The following is an 18,758-nucleotide window of genomic DNA, read 5'->3' as shown; positions in this document are numbered from 1 at the left end:
GAAATATTAGAAAACAAACTCAAAAAAATAATCCCCTTCACGATTGCAACAAAAAAAATAAAATACCTAGGAATAAACATAACAAAGAACGTAAAGGACCTATATAATGAAAATTACAAAGCATTTTTAAGGGAAATCGAAAAAGATACAATGAGATGCAAAAATATTCCTTGTTCTTGGATAGGAAGAATAAATATAATCAAAATGGCCATATTACCCAAAGCAATATACAAATTTAATGCAATTCCCATCAAAATCCCTATGAGATTTTTTAAAGAAATGGAACAAAAAATCATCAGATTTATATGGAACTATAAAAACCCCCGAATAGCCAAAACAATCCTAAGGAAAAAGAATGAAGCTGGGGGCATTACAATACCTGACTTTAAACTATATTATAGGGCCACGATAATCAAAACAGCATGGTATTGGCAAAAAAATAGACACTCAGACCAATGGAACAGAATAGAAAGCCCAGAAATAAAACCACATATATATGGTCAAATAATCTTTGATAAAGGGGCCAACAACACACAATGGAGAAAAGAAAGCCTCTTCAACAAATGGTGTTGGGAAAACTGGAAAGCCACATGCAAAAGAATGAAACTCGACTACAGCCTGTCCCCGTGTACTAAAATTAATTCAAAATGGATCAAAGACCTAAATATAAGACCTGAAACAATAAAGTACATAGAAGAAGACATAGGTACTAAAATCATGGACCTGGGTTTTAAAGAACATTTTATGAACTTGACTCCAATGGCAAGAGAAGTGAAGGCAAAGATAAATGAATGGGACTACATCAGAATTAAAAGTTTTTGCTCAGCAAGAGAAACTGATATCAAAATAAACAGACAGCCAACTATATGGGAACTGATATTTTCAAACGACAGCTCAGATAAGGGCCTAATATCCAAAATTTACAAAGAACTCATAAAACTCAACAACAAACAAAAAAACAATCCAATAAAAAAAATGGGAAGAGGACATGAACAGACACTTCTCCCAGGAAGAGATACAAATGGCCAACAGATATATGAAAAGATGCTCAGCTTCATTAGTTATTAGAGAAATGCAAATCAAAACTACAATGAGATACCACCTCACTCCTGTTAGATTAGCTATTATCAACAAGACGGGTAATAGCAAATGTTGGAGAGGCTGTGGAGAAAAAGGAACCTTCATTCACTGTTGGTGGGACTGTAAAGTAGTACAACCATTATGGAGGAAAGTATGGTGGTTCCTCAAAAAACTGCAAATAGAACTACCTTATGACCCAGCAATCCCTCTACTGGGTATATACCCCAAAACCTCAGAAACATTGATACGTGAAGACACATGTAGCCCCATGTTCATAGCAGCACTGTTCACAGTGGCCAAGACATGGAAACAACCAAAAAGCCCTTCAATAGAAGACTGGATAAAGAAGATGTGGCACATATACACTATGGAATACTACTCAGCCTTAAGAAATGATGACATCAGATCATTTACAGCAAAATGGTGGGATCTTGATAACATTATAAGGAGTGAAATAAGTAAATCAGAAAAATACAAGAACTACATGATTCCATACATTGGTGGAACATAAAAACGAGACTAAGAGACATGGACAAAAGTGTGGTGGTTACCAAGGGTGGGGGGGGAGGGAGGACATGGGAGGGAGGGAGGGAGAGAGTTAGGGGGAGGGGGAGGGGCACAGAGAACTAGATAGAGGGTGACGGAGGACAATCTGACTTTGGGCGAGGGGTTTGCAACATAATTTGATGACAAAATAACCTAGACATGTTTTCTTTGAATATATGTACCCTGATTTATTAATGTCATCCCATTACCATTAATAAAAATTTATTTAAAAAAATAAATAAATAAAAATAAAAATAAAAATTCAAAAAAAAAAGGCAAGATGAAGTAAAGGCAAAAATAAATGAAGGGGACTATGTCAAACTAAAATGCTCTGCACAGCAAAAGAAACTGACAACAAAACAAATAGGCAGCCAACCAAATGGGAAATGATATTTGCAAAAAAACATGTAAGGGGTTAATATCCAAAATATATAAAGAACCCACAAAGCTCAGCAACAAACAAGCAAACAATCCAATTAAAAATGAGGAGAGGACCTGAACAGACCCTTCTCCCAAGAGGACATAGAAATGGCCAAGAGATATATGAAATGATGTTCATGTTCACTAGCTATTAGAGAAATGCAAATCAAATGAGATACTACCTCACACCTGTTAGACTGGCTATTATCCACAAGACAGGTAATAACAAGTGTTGGAGAGGCTGTGGAGAAAAAGGAACCCTCATTCACTGCTGATGGGAAAGGAAATTACTACAACCATTATGGAAGAAAGGATGGTGGTTCTTCAAAAAATTAAGAACAGAACAGCCATCCATATGACCCAGCAATCCCTCTACTTGGTATCTACCCTCAAAACTCGAACACATTGGTACATAAAGACACCTGCACCCCCATGTTCACCGCAGCATTATTCACAGTGGCCAAGACATGAAAAAAAACAAAGTGTCCCTTGGTAGAGGATTGGATAAAGAAAATGTGGTACATATACTAATGTACCACACTAGTGGAATACTAGTCAGCCATGGAATACTAGTCAGCCATAAGAAATGATATTATTGTCACTTATGACAACATGGATGGACCTTGAGAACATTAAAATAAGTAAATCAGAAAAAGCTAAGAACTGTATGATTTCACACATAGATGGGATATAAAACTGAGACTCATGGGCACAGATAAAAGTGAAGTGGTTACCAGGGAGAAGGGGATGTAGAAGAGGGGGATGGAGAGGGGGAGGAGAAAAGGTATAAAGAGGGACAGATATAAGGTGACAGAAATGACTTGACTTTGGGTTATGGGCACACAACATAGTCAACAGTTCAAATTCTATAGAAATGTTTACCTGAAACCTATGTACTCTTATTGATCAATGTCACTCTGTTAGATTTAATTTTCTAAATAAATTTTTAAAATAAAAATAAATAAATATATGTTAAGGACCAGGAATTCAAGGTAAATGTGACAAAAGTAAGATCAAAAGCATTCAATAGAATAGAAAGATCAGAGTTTGTGAAGGCCAGAGGGGAAGATAAGGCAATAAATGTAAAAGGAGCATAGTTTGCCAAGACTTTTTTTTTTAATAAATTTTTATTAATGGTAATGGGATGACATTAATAAATCAGGGTACATATATTCAAAGAAAACATGTCTAGGTTATTTTGTCATCAAATTATGTTGCAAACCCCTCGCCCAAAGTCAGATTGTCCTCCGTCACCTTCTATCTAGTTCTCTGTGCCCCTCCCCCTCCCCTTAACTCTCTCCCTCCCTCCCTCCCATGTCCTCCCTCCCCCCCCACCCTTGGTAACCACCACACTCTTGTCCATGTCTCTTAGTCTCGTTTTTATGTTCCACCAATGTATGGAATCATGTAGTTCTTGTTTTTTTTGATTTACTTATTTCACTCCTTATAATGTTATCAAGATCCCACCATTTTGCTGTAAATGATCTGATGTCATCATTTCTTAAGGCTGAGTAGTATTCCATAGTGTATATGTGCCACATCTTCTTTATCCAGTCTTCTATTGAAGGGCTTTTTGGTTGTTTCCATGTCTTGGCCACTGTGAACAGTGCTGCTATGAACATGGGGCTACATGTGTCTTCACGTATCAATGTTTCTGAGGTTTTGGGGTATATACCCAGTAGAGGGATTGCTGGGTCATAAGGTAGTTCTATTTGCAGTTTTTTGAGGAACCACCATACTTTCCTCCATAATGGTTGTACTACTTTACAGTCCCACCAACAGTGAATGAAGGTTCCTTTTTCTCCACAGCCTCTCCAACATTTGCTATTACCCGTCTTGTTGATAATAGCTAATCTAACAGGAGTGAGGTGGTATCTCATTGTAGTTTTGATTTGCATTTCTCTAATAACTAATGAAGCTGAGCATCTTTTCATATATCTGTTGGCCATTTGTATCTCTTCCTGGGAGAAGTGTCTGTTCATGTCCTCTTCCCATTTTTTTTATTGGATTGTTTTTTTGTTTGTTGTTGAGTTTTATGAGTTCTTTGTAAATTTTGGATATTAGGCCCTTATCTGAGCTGTCGTTTGAAAATATCAGTTCCCATATAGTTGGCTGTCTGTTTATTTTGATATCAGTTTCTCTTGCTGAGCAAAAACTTTTAATTCTGATGTAGTCCCATTCATTTATCTTTGCCTTCACTTCTCTTGCCATTGGAGTCAAGTTCATAAAATGTTCTTTAAAACCCAGGTCCATGATTTTAGTACCTATGTCTTCTTCTATGTACTTTATTGTTTCAGGTCTTATATTTAGGTCTTTGATCCATTTTGAATTAATTTTAGTACACGGGGACAGGCTGTAGTCGAGTTTCATTCTTTTGCATGTGGCTTTCCAGTTTTCCCAACACCATTTGTTGAAGAGGCTTTCTTTTCTCCATTGTGTGTTGTTGGCCCCTTTATCAAAGATTATTTGACCATATATATGTGGTTTTATTTCTGGGCTTTCTATTCTGTTCCATTGGTCTGAGTGTCTATTTTTTTGCCAATACCATGCTGTTTTGATTATCGTGGCCCTATAATATAGTTTAAAGTCAGGTATTGTAATGCCCCCAGCTTCATTCTTTTTCCTTAGGATTGTTTTGGCTATTCGGGGGTTTTTATAGTTCCATATAAATCTGATGATTTTTTGTTCCATTTCTTTAAAAAATCTCATAGGGATTTTGATGGGAATTGCATTAAATTTGTATATTGCTTTGGGTAATATGGCCATTTTGATTATATTTATTCTTCCTATCCAAGAACAAGGAATATTTTTGCATCTCATTGTATCTTTTTCGATTTCCCTTAAAAATGCTTTGTAATTTTCATTATATAGGTCCTTTACGTTCTTTGTTATGTTTATTCCTAGGTATTTTATTTTTTTTGTTGCAATCGTGAAGGGGATTATTTTTTTGAGTTTGTTTTCTAATATTTCATTGTTGGCATATAGAAAGGCTATGGACTTTTGTATGTTAATTTTGTATCCTGCGACCTTACTGTATTGGTTTATTGTTTCTAATAATCTTTTTGTGGAGTCCTTTGGGTTTTCGATGTATAGGATCATATCATCAGCAAAAAGTGATAGCTTTACTTCTTCTTTTCCGATATGGATGCCTTTTATTTCTTTGTCTTGTCTGATTGCTCTGGCCAGAACTTCTAGCACCACGTTGAATAAGAGTGGAGAGAGTGGACAACCCTGTCTTGTTCCTGATTTAAGGTAGAAAGTCCTCAGTTTTATGCCGTTTAATAGGATGTTGGCTGATGGTTTATCATATATGGCCTTTATCATGTTGAGATATTTTCCTTCTATACCCATTTTGTTGAGAGTCTTAAACATAAAATTGTGTTGTATTTTATCAAAAGCCTTTTCTGCATCTATTGATAAGATCATGTGGTTTTTGTTCTTTGTTTTGTTGATATGGTGTATTACGTTAACCGTTTTGCGTATGTTGAACCATCCTTGAGATTCTGGGATGAATCCCACTTGATCATGATGTATTATTTTTTTAATATGTTGTTGTATTCGGTTTGCCAGTATTTTGTTTAGTATTTTAGCATCTGTATTCATTAGAGATATTGGTCTGTAGTTTTCTTTCTTTGTGCCATCCTTGCCAGGTTTTGGTATGAGGGTTATGTTGGCCTCATAAAATGTGTTTGGAAGTATTGCTTCTTCTTCAATTTTTTGGAAGACTTTGAGTAGAATAGGAACCAAGTCTTCTTTGAATGTTTGATAGAATTCACTAGTATAACCGTCTGGGCCTGGACTTTTATTTTTGGGGAGATTTTTAATAGTTTTTTCTATTTCCTCCCTGCTGATTGGTCTGTTTAGGCTTTCTGCTTCTTCATGACTCAGTCTAGGAAGGTTGTATTGTTCTAGGAATTTATCCATTTCTTCTAGATTGTTGTATTTGGTGGCATATAATTTTTCATAGTATTCTACAATAATTCTTTGTATTTCTATGATGTCTGTGGTGATCTCTCCTCTTTCATTTTGGATTTTATTTATTTGAGTCCTGTGTCTTTTTTCCTTGGTGAGTCTTGCCAAGGGTTTGTCAATTTTGTTGATCTTTTCAAAGAACCAGCTCCTTGTTTTATTGATTTTTTCTATAGTTTTTCTGTTCTCTATTTCATTTATTTCTGCTCTGATTTTTATTATCTCCTTTCTTCGGTTGGTTTTGGGTTGTCTTTGTTCTTCTTTTTCTAGTTCCTTAAGGTGTGAAGTTAAATGGTTTACTTCGGCTCTCTCTTGTTTGTTCATATAGGCCTGAAGTGATATGAACTTTCCTCTTATTACTGCTTTTGCTGCATCCCAGAGATTCTGATATGTCGTATTTTCATTTTCATTTGTCTGTATATATCTTTTGATTTCTGCGCTTATTTCTTCTTTGACCCATTCATTTTTTAGAAGTATGTTGTTTAGTTTCCACATTTTTGTGGGTTTTTCCCCCTCTTTTTTGCAGTTGAATTCTAGTTTCAAGGCTTTATGATCAGAAAATATGCTTGGTACAATTTCAATTTTTCTAAATTTGCTGATATTGTCTTTGTGGCCCAACATATGGTCAATTCTTGAGAATGTTCCATGTACACTAGAGAGAAATGTATACTCTGTCGCTTTGGGATGAAGTGTCCTGTAGATGTCTATCATATCCAGGTGTTCTAGTATTTCATTTAAGGCCACTGTATCTTTATTGATTCTCTGTTTGGATGACCGATCTAGAGCCGTCAGCGGTGTATTGAGGTCTCCAAGTATGATTGTATTTTTGTTAGTTTTTGTTTTAAGGTCAATAAGTAGCTGTCTTATATATTTTGGTGCTCCTTGGTTTGGTGCATATATATTAAGGATTGTTATGTCTTCTTGATTCAACTTCCCCTTAATCATTATGAAATGACCATTTTTGTCTCTGAGTACTTTTTCTGTCTTGTAGTCAGCATTATTAGATATGCGTATTGCTACGCCTGCTTTTTTTTGGGTGTTGTTTGCTTGGAGTATTGTTTTCCAGCCTTTCACTTTGAATTTGTTTTTATCCTTGTTGCTTAGATGTGTTTCTTGTAGGCAGCATATAGTTGGATTTTCTTTTTTAATCCATTCTGCTACTCTGTGTCTTTTTATTGGTAAGTTTAATCCATTTACATTTAGTGTAATTATTGACACTTGTGGGTTCCCTACTGCCATTTTATAAATTGCTTTCTGTTAGTTTTGTATCTAGTTTGATTCTTCTCTTTTGTTTTTCTATCATTTGTTTTTGTTTGTTTGTGTTCCATACTTCTTTCCTCTGTTGCTACCTTTTTTAAGTCAAGTGTTTTTGTGGTGGTTTTTTTAAGGGTGGTTACCATTAAGTAATGAAAAGGGTACCTACCATATTCATTGTAGTACCCTATCTTATAAGTATTTCTGCACTTCATCATCCTTTGCTACTGTTAATCTCCATCCTCTCCCCCCTTTTTTTCCTTTGTTGTCACAGTTTAAGTTTGGTTTTATTGTGTTCTTGGTGGAGCTGTTACTTGTGGTGTTGTTTTCTTTTGTTCTTTGAATCTGGTTGGAAAACCCCCCTTAGTATTTCCTGGAGTGGGGGCTTTCTGTTGATAAATTCTCTCATCTTTTCTGTATTTGTGAATGTTTTTATATCTCCTTCATACTTGAAGGATAGCTTTGATGGGTATAGTATTCTTGGCTGAAAGTTCCTCTCTTTCAGGGCTTTAAATATTGGGGTCCACTCTCTTCTAGCTTGTAGAGTTTCTGCTGAGAAATCTGATGATAATCTAATAGGCCTTCCTTTCCCTGGCTGCCTTGAGAATTTTTTCTTTGTCATTGGTTTGTGTCATCTTTATTATGATGTGCCTTGGAGTGGGTTTGTTGGGGTTAAGAAAACTTGGTGTTCTGTTTGCTTCTTGAATTTGAGGCTTTAGTTCCTTCCACAGGCTTGGGAAGTTCTCGTCTATTATTTGTTTGAGTATATTCTCCATTCCATTTTTTCTCTTCTCCCTCTGATATACCTATTATTCTTATGTTATTCTTTCTGATGGAGTCAGACAATTCCTGTAGGGCTTTCTCATTTTTTATTATTTTTGAGTCTCTTTCTTCTTCTCTCTGTTGTGCCTCAAGTTGTTTGTCTTCTATTTCACTAATCCTATCTTCAATCTGGGCTGTTCTGTTAGCTAAGCTTGTTACCTTGTTTTTCAGCTCGTGAATTGAGTTTTTCATTTCTGTTTGATTTGTTTTTATAGTTTCAATTTCCTTGGTAATATATTCTTTGTGTTCATTGAGTTGTTTTCTGATCTCCCTATATTGCCTTTCTGTGTTTTCTTGTATATCTCTGAATATTTTTAAGATTTCTATTTTAAATTCTCTGTCATTTAGCTCCAAGGCTTCCAATATGTTAAGTCTTTTCCATAGATTTTTCCACATCTATTTGTGTTACCTCTCTTTCTTTTGTATCCATAATATTCGATTTCCTCTTTCTTATCGGCATCTGAGGGTGGTCTTATTGATAGCACTAATTAGAATTAATAAAGAGTAAAAAGAAAAAAAAAAGGGTAAAACACCCCACAAAAAAAACAGTAATAATTTATTATTTCCCCCTTTTTTTCTCTCTTCTCTTTCTCTCTTCTCCCCTCCTCAGGGAAATATCGTGCCTATAATGGAGGGCCTGATTTGGGGTGAAGAGTTCAAGGGGCAAAAAAAAGGGAGTAGGGACCTACTAAATGCAAAAAAAAAAAAAAAAAGGAAGAAAATCTTAGACAAGCATAAGATGATTTGCTTGTAAGTGATGGTCAACTAAGAGATATAATGAGAGGGATAAGAGGGAATCAGAAAAAAGGACCAAAAAAGAATAATAAAGAAGAAAAAATAAAAATATTAAGTAAAAATCTGTTGTATTAAGTGGAGCGAAGACTAAATACAATGGAGACCTTGGATTGGGAGGACCCAACATGCCACAAAAATAAACAAACAAGAGAAAAAAAAATAAAAACAAAAGCAAAAAAGAGAAATAAAGCCAAAAAAAAAGCCTTGAGTCCCAAATTAACTAATTTGTTCGTGATTGAGGATTATATGGGAGGAAAGTAAAATGAGAAAAGAAAAAACGAATAGAAAGGAAAAAATAAGAAAAAGAGAAAAACGAAGGAAGAAATAAAATAGGAGGAGAAAAAAACAAAATAAAGCAAGACAAAAAAACAAAAACAAAAGAGGAGAGAGTGAGAGTTAAGTGTTTTGGAGTATAACCTTAAAGGAGGGTGAGGATGAAGAAGAAAAATAAAATGCAACACTCATGGGTAGTGTAGTTCAAGAAAGGGGAAGCATAAGATGGGCAGAGAATAGAAGGACCGAGGTGGAGGAAATAAAGGCAAAAAGATAGAAGAAACAAACAACAACAACAACAAAAGAAATTAGTGGATCAAGTTGTAAAGTCTGTGGGTTTTTCTTGATTTTGAGAGGTTAACTTCTTCCTTTTTCTTTTCTCTCCCTCTTCCTAGTCGGTGACTCTGTACCCCAGGCTCTGCCCCTGTGTCACTCTTAGGTAGGGATTTGCAGTTGATGGGATTCTATGGCAATGTCATATAATTGGCTTTAGTCTTGCTGGAAGTAAAGGCTTGTTGGCGTTTGCAGGGTCCAACGATGAGAGAGTTTGCTTTCCTGGATTCTCTCTCCTAGTCCCCCCTTTCTGAATTAGCAGCCTGGTGATCCAGCTATAAGGCTGCAACTGCTTCTGCCTGGGGTGTAAGAGGCTCAAAGAGCTGGGAAATCCCCACTCTATCCCCACTCAGTGCAAGGCTTTGGGAAAGGCTCTGAGAGTCAGGGCATCCAGTGTAATCAGGCGGGGGTGGGAGTCAATTGTTGTCAAGGTGACTGTTCAGCGCCTATCATTTAGTTGGACCTCTCAACCCAGGCTTTCCACACTTTGTAGCCTGTTTTTGCAGGGAAGAAGAGGCACTAGTCTCTGCTTACGACTAGTGTAGTATAGACCTTATTATCTGCCAAGTCCTTCTTGTTAGCGTTTATCCCTGAATATGGAGGCTCTATCAATCAGAAGTTGCCCCCGCCCCTTTAGCGAGAGGCACTTAAAAAATATCACGCCTTTTGTCTTGGATCGCTGAACTGAGAGAGATCTTATCAATTAGAACCGAGGGTGCGCAGATTTTATGGGTTAAGCTAATTTCAGTGATTGGGTCGCAGCTGTGCTTCCGAAGGTATTTTAGGCTGCCTGTGCGCGCCCCTCCCCCAACGCTTGATTGTTAGCTTGAATGGCTGGGTGAGGTGCCCCGCCCACGGAGAGAATCTCCCAAGCCTCTCCTGCTCACCCCGCCGCTGGCGGCTGGACCGCACCAGGCGCAGGATAATGGAGCCCCCTGGGTGTGCGGGCCAGCAGGGCGCCCTGGGCGCGTGGAATGCCCAAGGCACGCGCGCGAATGGGGCGCTCCGGGCACCGGTGGCCGGCGACCCCCACTCGCAGTGTGCGGGCCGCTGGGAATATCAGCGGTGCTCAACCGGACCGGGCGCGCGTGCGCGGCTGCTCGCAGCGGCTTGCGGCGGCGGCTCACGGCGGCCACTCCTGGTGGCGGTTCGCGGCACGGCGACTCGCGGGGGCTCACGGCGGCTAGCGGTGGCGGCTCCCGTCGGCCGCTCGCGGCGGCTCGCGGTTCCCAAGTATATGGGCTGACTCACCACAGGCGCACTCCCTCGCGGCTTGAATGAGCGTCGCTGCAGTAGCTTCCTCCACACCCTCGTCTCTCAGATTCAAGTGATAACAGTCCTTTTGCTTTCAGTTTGTGTGGAACTCCGGAATGCTCCGAGGATAAATTTTTCTGTTTCTAGTTGATAAATTTGTTGTGATTTAGGGGAGAGCTGTCGGACGCGCTGCTCACGACGCCATTTCCGTGACGTCACTTGCCAAGACTTTTGATGACTCACTTGTGAGCTATCATTTTATCTTTAATGCCATAAGAAACATAAGTATTGTAAGAATATGAGGAAATATATATAATAAATTTATAATTGTAGGAAGAAGTGAGCAGTGGTATATGAGAGGTGTTAGAGTGAGGCCAGGAAATCTCCCTTCCAAAGATTTGAACTATGTTAATTTTAATGAGAATGCCAGGGAGGGGAAAAATGTCAAAGAGTGCTCAGTTCAGATTCTTGATTAGAACAAGGGGGAGACAATAAAAGATCATAATATGAGGAGGTTTGGAAACTTGAAAGAGACTAGCAACATTGATTTCTACCTCATTCCTTAGATAAACACTGGTGGATTATAAAACTAAATGTGGACAAAACTTTGAAGCATTTAGCATATAATATAGGATTATATCTTCATGACATAAAGAAAAGTTTTCTTAAATAAGATCCAAAAACCAGTAACCATAAAGCAAAAAATTGACACATTTGACTACATTAAAATCAACAATTTTTGGCCCTGGCCGGTTGGCTCAGCGGTAGAGCATCGGCCTAGCGTGCGGAGGACCCGGGCTCGATTCCCGGCCAGGGCCCACAGGAGAAGCGCCCATTTGCTTCTCCACCCCTCCGCCGCGCTTTCCTCTCTGTCTCTCTCTTCCCCTCCCGCAGCCAAGGCTCCATTGGAGCAAAGATGGCCCGGGCGCTGGGGATGGCTCTGTGGCCTCTGCCTCAGGCGCTAGAGTGGCTCTGGTCGCAACATGGCGACGCCCAGGATGGGCAGAGCATCGCCCCCTGGTGGGCAGAGCATGCCGGGTGGATCCCGGTTGGGCGCATGCGGGAGTCTGTCTCACTGTCTCTCCCTGTTTCCAGCTTCAGAAAAATGAAAAAAAATATATTAAAAAAAAAAATCAACAATTTTTGCCTGACCAAGTGGTGGAGCAGTGGATAGAGCATTGGACTGGGACGCAGAGGACCCAGGTTCAAAACCCCGAGGTCACCAGCTTGACTGTGGGCTCATGTGGTTTGAGCAAGGCTCACCAGCTTAAGTCCAAGGTCAGTCACTGGCTTGAGCAAGGGGTCACTAGGTCTGCTGTAAACCTTCTCCCCCCACCCCCGTCAAGGCACATATGAGAAAGCAATCAATGAACAACTAAGGAGCTGCAACAAAGAATTGGTGCTTTTTATCTCTCTCCTTTCCTGACTGTGTGTCCCTATCTGTCCATCCCTCTGTCTTTCTCTGTCTCTGTCACACACACAAAAATAATAAATTAACAATTTTTATTCATCAGAAGACTCCATTAAGAGACAAGCCACAGAGTGGAAGAACATATTTGCAACATATTCATTGAAAAAGGATTCATGTTCAGAATATCTAAAAAATATCTATATATAAATGAGAGGGAAGACAACTCAATATAAAAATTAGTGAAACCTTGAAATAGTTATTTGAAAAAAGAGAAAATCTAAATAGCCAATAAACATATGAAGAGCTATTTAATCTCATTGTTAAAGAAGGAATATAAATTACTATCATAATGATATACCACTATACACATATCATATTGACATTTATAAGTCTGATAATACCAATACCAATTCCATCATAACTGTTGGAAAGGATATGCAGCAAAGGTAACTTGTAACTGCTGATGGGTATGCAAACTGGTGATTTAGCATGCTTTGATAAAACTGAAGATACATATACCCTACGACCTGGTAGTTTTACTCTTGGGTATATATATATACGATATTAATGAAACTCATGCATTATTCACCTCAATTCGTGACAAGTTCCTTGTGGTTCACATCTTTGTATTTTTCTCTATGTATTTAAGTATTTCTTCCACTTTAGTGTGCAGGCCACCATGTTTTGTCCCAACAATGACTACCAATTTCTTCTAATCAACTATTGAATTGAGCAGTTGGGCAGTCGTGTGACTCTTCCTGTATTCATAATTTTAACTCAAGTGGTTATCTTTAACAAGTTTTGTTAGACATGTGTTATCCTTGTTTTGATTCATCTTTCTCTAGCCTCTGGCACCCCTTAGATGAGTTAGGTCTACTTGTGGCTAAGGTCCAGTTATTAAAGTACAAGGACAGTAGGCCCCAAAGTGGTGGAAGACAAAATGGTCTCACCCCTCATGAGCTAGCTCCCCACAACAAAAGGCAGGCTAGTAGTACCCCATGGAGTCCTCAAGAAAAAAAGTCTTCCTGCTCTCAGGTCTCCTCCTGCCTCTCTAGATTCAGACCTAGAGAGGACACAGTCTACCCTTTTAGCTCTGTTTGGTCTCTTGGAAACCCAGACTATCAAACCTACCTGAGGGGATCCCACATCAGTTCCTCTCCCCCACACCTTGAGATCCATGCCTTGGTGGCTTGAGCTTTTTCTAGGAGCCACCTCATTCTACTCCTTGCCCTGGGGCTCTCCCACTCTGGTTACAAAGCATGACCAGTCTACCCAGGAAAAAGCTCCACCCATGTTCTCCCTGTGAGGACTTCCATAAGGTTTATAGCCCCACTTGGCTCAAATATTAGCTCCAGAAGCAGACTAGATTTGGATTGATAATATATTCAGTTTGTCATTTTTACAGAATTCTAACTTGAATGTATTTCCAAAAAGAGCAAAATTCTTGTATCGAAAGCTGCCCAAAGATAGCAAAAGAAAAAAAAAAGAGAGTAAACTATAAACCAATCTCACTAACAACTACAGATGCAAAAATACTAAATGAAATATTTTTTGAACAGTTAAAAGTTCCCTTTTTTTATTACTTGTACTACTACCACAATCTATAGGGCAACATACCTAATGTAATAAAAATAAAAATGCAGCTACAACAGATGAAAGACCTCAGGAATGTACATCTAATTGACACTACACTTCATTAATCAATAGCTGCATTCTGCAAAACTGTGGCTATGCAATCCTGAACGAGAAGGGTTTTCTGTTTAAGCTGCAGTAACTTTCCTGACTATGGATCATCATTCATCTGTGGCATTTTACAGATCCTCTAATGCATTTGGGACAACTGTCTCAAAGTAACCTGCAGTTTTCCTGACAACGCCTCACTCTCCTGCTAAGAACTGTAGCTGTTTTCAGTTGAGTTTTTAGAATCTTCTGTTACCATATCCACCACTTCCACCACCAGATCCATAACCACAACTATAAAGACTGCCCGAGCTTCTGCCACCAAAACTGCCCCTCTTCATGGGTCCATAATTTGATTGCTGTTGTCCTCTGTAATTTCCAAAATCATTATAGTTCTCACCACTACCATAGTTACTGCCAACCCTCCTCCCCTTCATTATAACCATCATATCCTCCTCCACTACCACCATATCCACCACCTTGGTTTCCATATCCTGGTCCACAGCCACTACCATAGCCTCTTCTACTATAACCAGGACCACTGTCATAGTTGCCACCATCACCTTCTTTATAACCGCTTCTGTTGTCACCTCCACTACCATAGCATCCTCTTCCACCAAAGTTTTCACCACAGCCAAAGTTACCTCTGTCACCCCCAAAATTTTCTCCATGACCCATAAAGTTGCCAGATCCATTTCCACGGCTTCTTTGTGATCAGGCAGACTGCGTTTCTTGTCAAGAAAGAGGCTTTTTCATTTCACAATTATGCCCAGTACTAATGTAGTATTTCTGAACAGCAATTTTATCTACTGTGTCATGATCATCAAATGTTACAAAAGCAAATTATTTTTCCCTACTCTGCCTGTCTTCCATAACTTCTATGGTTTAAATCCTGCCATATTTTTTAAGTAATCTCTCAAATTATATTCTTCTGTATCTTAATACCAACAATAAAAATTTTCTTCACTGTTAGATGGGCACCAGGCTTTACAGAATCCCCTCTAGAAACAGCTCTCTTTGGTTCCACTACATCAATTTTGTATGGTGAGTACATATTGCTGCATCCACCTCTTCAACACAAGAGTAAGTCACAAACCAAAGCCCTAGGAACGTTTTATTGGGGGGGGTGTCTCTCATCACCATATAATCAGTGAGTGTGCCCCATTTCTCAAAATGTTCTCTTAAACTATCATCTGTAGTTTCAAAGCTCAGACCGCCAATAAACAGTTTTCTCAACTGCCCTGGTTTCTTTGTATCATGCCCCTCCTCCCCTCAAAGGCAGTGATAAAGGCCAGAGTTAGGCTGGGGGTGACCAGGGGTGGTTTTACCTCCATTTTGAAACTGGACTCACCTTGTTTAACACGGTACCGAAAGAAAGAGGCCCTAAACAAAATATTTTCAATTGAACTCACTGGCATTTAAGAAAAACACTATAGCTATTTTATTGCCAATTGCAAGGTCTCTTCAAAAATGTAGGTCTCTTCTCTGGTCTCTTACAGGGACATGAGATCGTGTTATTAATATTAAGAGATTTATTCTCCACCAGAATATGTAAATAGACCTTTCTCTTTATGGTTATCCATAATGAAGATATACAATCTCAACCATTTGATACTTAAACAGGTGGACTATAGTATCTTTATAATATAAGACAGAGGTCCCCAAACTACGGCCCGCGGGCCACATGCGGCCCCCTGAGGCCATTTATCCAGCCCCCACTGCACTTCTGGAAGGGGCACCTGTTTCATTGGTGGTCAGTGAGAGGAGCATAGTTCCCATTGAAATACTGGTCAGTTTGTTGATTTAAATTTACTTGTTCTTTATTTTAAATATTGTATTTGTTCCCGTTTCGTTTTTTTACTTAAAAATAAGATATGTACAGTGTGCACAGGGATTTGTTTATAGTTTTTTTTATACTCCGGCCCTCCAACGGTCTGAGGGACAGAGAACTGGCCCCCTATGTAAAAAGTTTGGGGACCCCTGGTATAAGAGAAGGTTATGGGGCCTGACCTGTGGTGGCGCAGTGGGATAAAGCGTCGACCTGGAACACTGAGGTTGCCGGTTCGAAACCCTGGGCTTGCCTGGTCAAGGCACATATGGGAGTTGATGCTTCCTGCTCCTCCCCCTTCTCTCTCTCTCCCCTCTCGCTAAAAATCAATTAAAAAATCAATAAATAAAAAAAAAAAAAGAGAAGGTTATGGACCTTTTCTGTTCCTTCTGTGAGTTGTTGCAGATTTCTTTTGGCCTCTAGAGGGCAGCCAGAAAGAAGAAATCACATTCTGTTCTATTTTAACCCAACTGTCTCTGATCTCAGCAGTTTCAGTGGGTTAGTGTTAAGCTTTCTGTACATTTGGAAACCAGACCTTAAAATGGCTCTGGCCCTAGAGGTTGGGATGGGGGGATTCAGGTAAAGGACTCAAAGGTAAATGTTTAGGGTGACTGAACTGTCCTGGGGTGGTAGATAAAGCACTCTACCCATAAAGAATGAACTTTACTATATACAAATTTTTAAAAAACTTAAAAAAGGTGTCAGGGGAGCCCAAGATAGATGGAATGTAGACTGTGACAGATGAATCTAACTGTATTACAAATGTATAGCATATCTTTATTGAAGTGGGTGGGGATAAAAGGAGCTGACAAAAATAATTTTGGAAACACTGTTTTAATTAGATAAAGATTAAAGATAAAAAGAACTATACACACATATTGTGCTCTAGTTTATAAAATATTTTTTATCACAGGGCAACAGGATAGTAATTCTGAAACTGTATGTATTCTAGGGTTAAATAAATAAGTAAATAAGCTGTAGATAATAGGACCCAGGGTACCAAAGTAAGTAGTTACAAATAAAGGGGAGGGCAGAAGGCTAGACTGAACCCTATGGTGCTGGATTCAAGTCACAGATATCATTATGAACTCATGTTTATATGTGTATATAATTACATCACATTTATTTTTTTATAGATAAAATAATTACAGAAGATTGGAAAGGTAAGGCATAACTTTAATTTTTGCATCAATTTCCTTGTATCTTTTTTAGTGAACAAACTTATTTTTATTTTAATAAATATGAAGATAGAAACAGACTCATGGACATATGTGTATATATGTGTTAGTACGCATATATATATATTTTCTAACTCTGTTTTTTTACAGAGTCTTGAAGCAGCGACATCCCAGTAGCAATGAGTATATCCATCATCCACATTTCGGATTCTAATACCATTCTTCAGTTAAAAAGAAACCAGAGATATAGAGAAATGACTATGTTTAGGATTGTGGCAGAGGAAATACAAGGTAAGCCTAAAGCATTTTGTGGTACCATAAAATTCTAAAGTGATTTTTTTAAATGCAAGTAAGTTTGTCAGAAGTACACAAGAACCAACTTGAAGGAGCTACCCATGGCCAAAGCAAGAACAATTTGAAGAAGAAAATAAATAACAATGGTAATGAATTATAACTCAAAAAATAAGATAAATATTTATGAGTTAATACTGATATAAATAAATAATTTAATAAATAAAAAAATAAATGAGAGTTAGGGGCAAATATTTCTTACAGAAGAATTCCATTAATATATACATTGATACTATCCCCTCCAGAAGATGGAGCTTAATTTCCTCCTCTTGAATGTGGTTTTGACTTAGTGTCTCACCTGGAAGAAATAGAGTATGCAAAGGGAGACTAATAACTTTACAGTAGAAAAAACATGGAAAACACCTTAACCAAATGATAAAGGTCAAACTCACTAGTGATAAAGTTATGTGATATGATGTGGTAAGAAGAGCACTTTATTTATGTAGTGTTCTTCCTCAAAACCCATAATTCAAGTCTAAATATGAGAAAACAGATAAACCCAAACTGAGAGATATTCTACAAAATGCCTGCTCAGTACTCTTCAAATGTATTTTTAAATAAATAATTTAAAATTTTTAAAGTAAGCGGTATGATGGTTAATTTTATGTGTCAACGTAACTGGACCATGGTGCCGATATTTGGTCAAATATAATTCTGAATATTTTTCTGTAAAGATGTTTTTAGATGTGTTTAACATTTAAGTTGATGGACTTTAAGTAGATTATGATCCATAATGTGTGTGGACCTCATCCAATCAGGTGAAGGCCTTAATAGAACAAAGATTGGCTTTCCAAGCAAAGAATTATGCCAGCAAACTCTCTTTGGACTTGAAATGCAACACCTGCCAGCCTACCCTGAAGAATGTGTATTTGCCGAGCCTCCACAGTTTCATGAGCCAGTTTCTTAAAATGCATCTCTCCATATAGGTATAGATAATATAGATATAGATAAAAATCTCCTATTGATTCTGTTTCTCTTGAGAACCTGCATAATACAAGCAGTATGGTTATTGAGAATACAAAATTTAAAAGGCACACAGGTAAGGGGTAGATAGAGAAAAGTCTTCCTCCCACCTCTGGCAGAGATGTCCACCTCTAGCAAATATGGAGTATCAGGACTTACTCTCTTGCCTTACACGAGGAAATAACTAGACAATAATATCAAACAATTGTTTCAAATATTAGACACCAGGCATCACAAGAGAGTAGAAAAAGGAAACGACTAAAGTGATCCTTATTATTATCCCAGCTTCCCCTTTGAGAGAGTTTCCAGGCTGCAGCCCAAAGAGAGGGAACCCAGAGCCCAGTGCTTTTCCTGAATTGAAGAAACAGAGTTGAAAATTCAAGGAAACCAAGACAGCTGAAAAATTGAAAGTACTGCAGATGATAGAAATGCACAGGATATTACCTCTGGAGATTTGTCTAGGATTTCTTTTGTCAACTGAAAGGATTGGCATGAGTGTGAAGAAAGCACTTGAGTACAGGATGAGTAAGGAAGAGGAACAACCCAAAAAAGGTTGGAGGGAAAAGTAACTGGAACTAATTTAAGGAATAATAATTCCTAT

General features: G+C 38.3%; 1 pseudogene; it reads right to left on the bottom strand.

Moving 5' to 3' along the window:
- Positions 1-14,076: 14,076 nt before the first annotated feature.
- On the bottom strand, positions 14,077-17,045 carry LOC136317735 (heterogeneous nuclear ribonucleoprotein A3-like; annotated as a pseudogene).
- Positions 17,046-18,758: the final 1,713 nt, after the last annotated feature.

Source organism: Saccopteryx bilineata, chromosome X (assembly GCF_036850765.1).
Source record: "Saccopteryx bilineata isolate mSacBil1 chromosome X, mSacBil1_pri_phased_curated, whole genome shotgun sequence".
Taxonomy (NCBI): domain Eukaryota; kingdom Metazoa; phylum Chordata; class Mammalia; order Chiroptera; family Emballonuridae; genus Saccopteryx; species Saccopteryx bilineata.
This window is presented reverse-complemented; position numbering and strand designations above follow the sequence as displayed.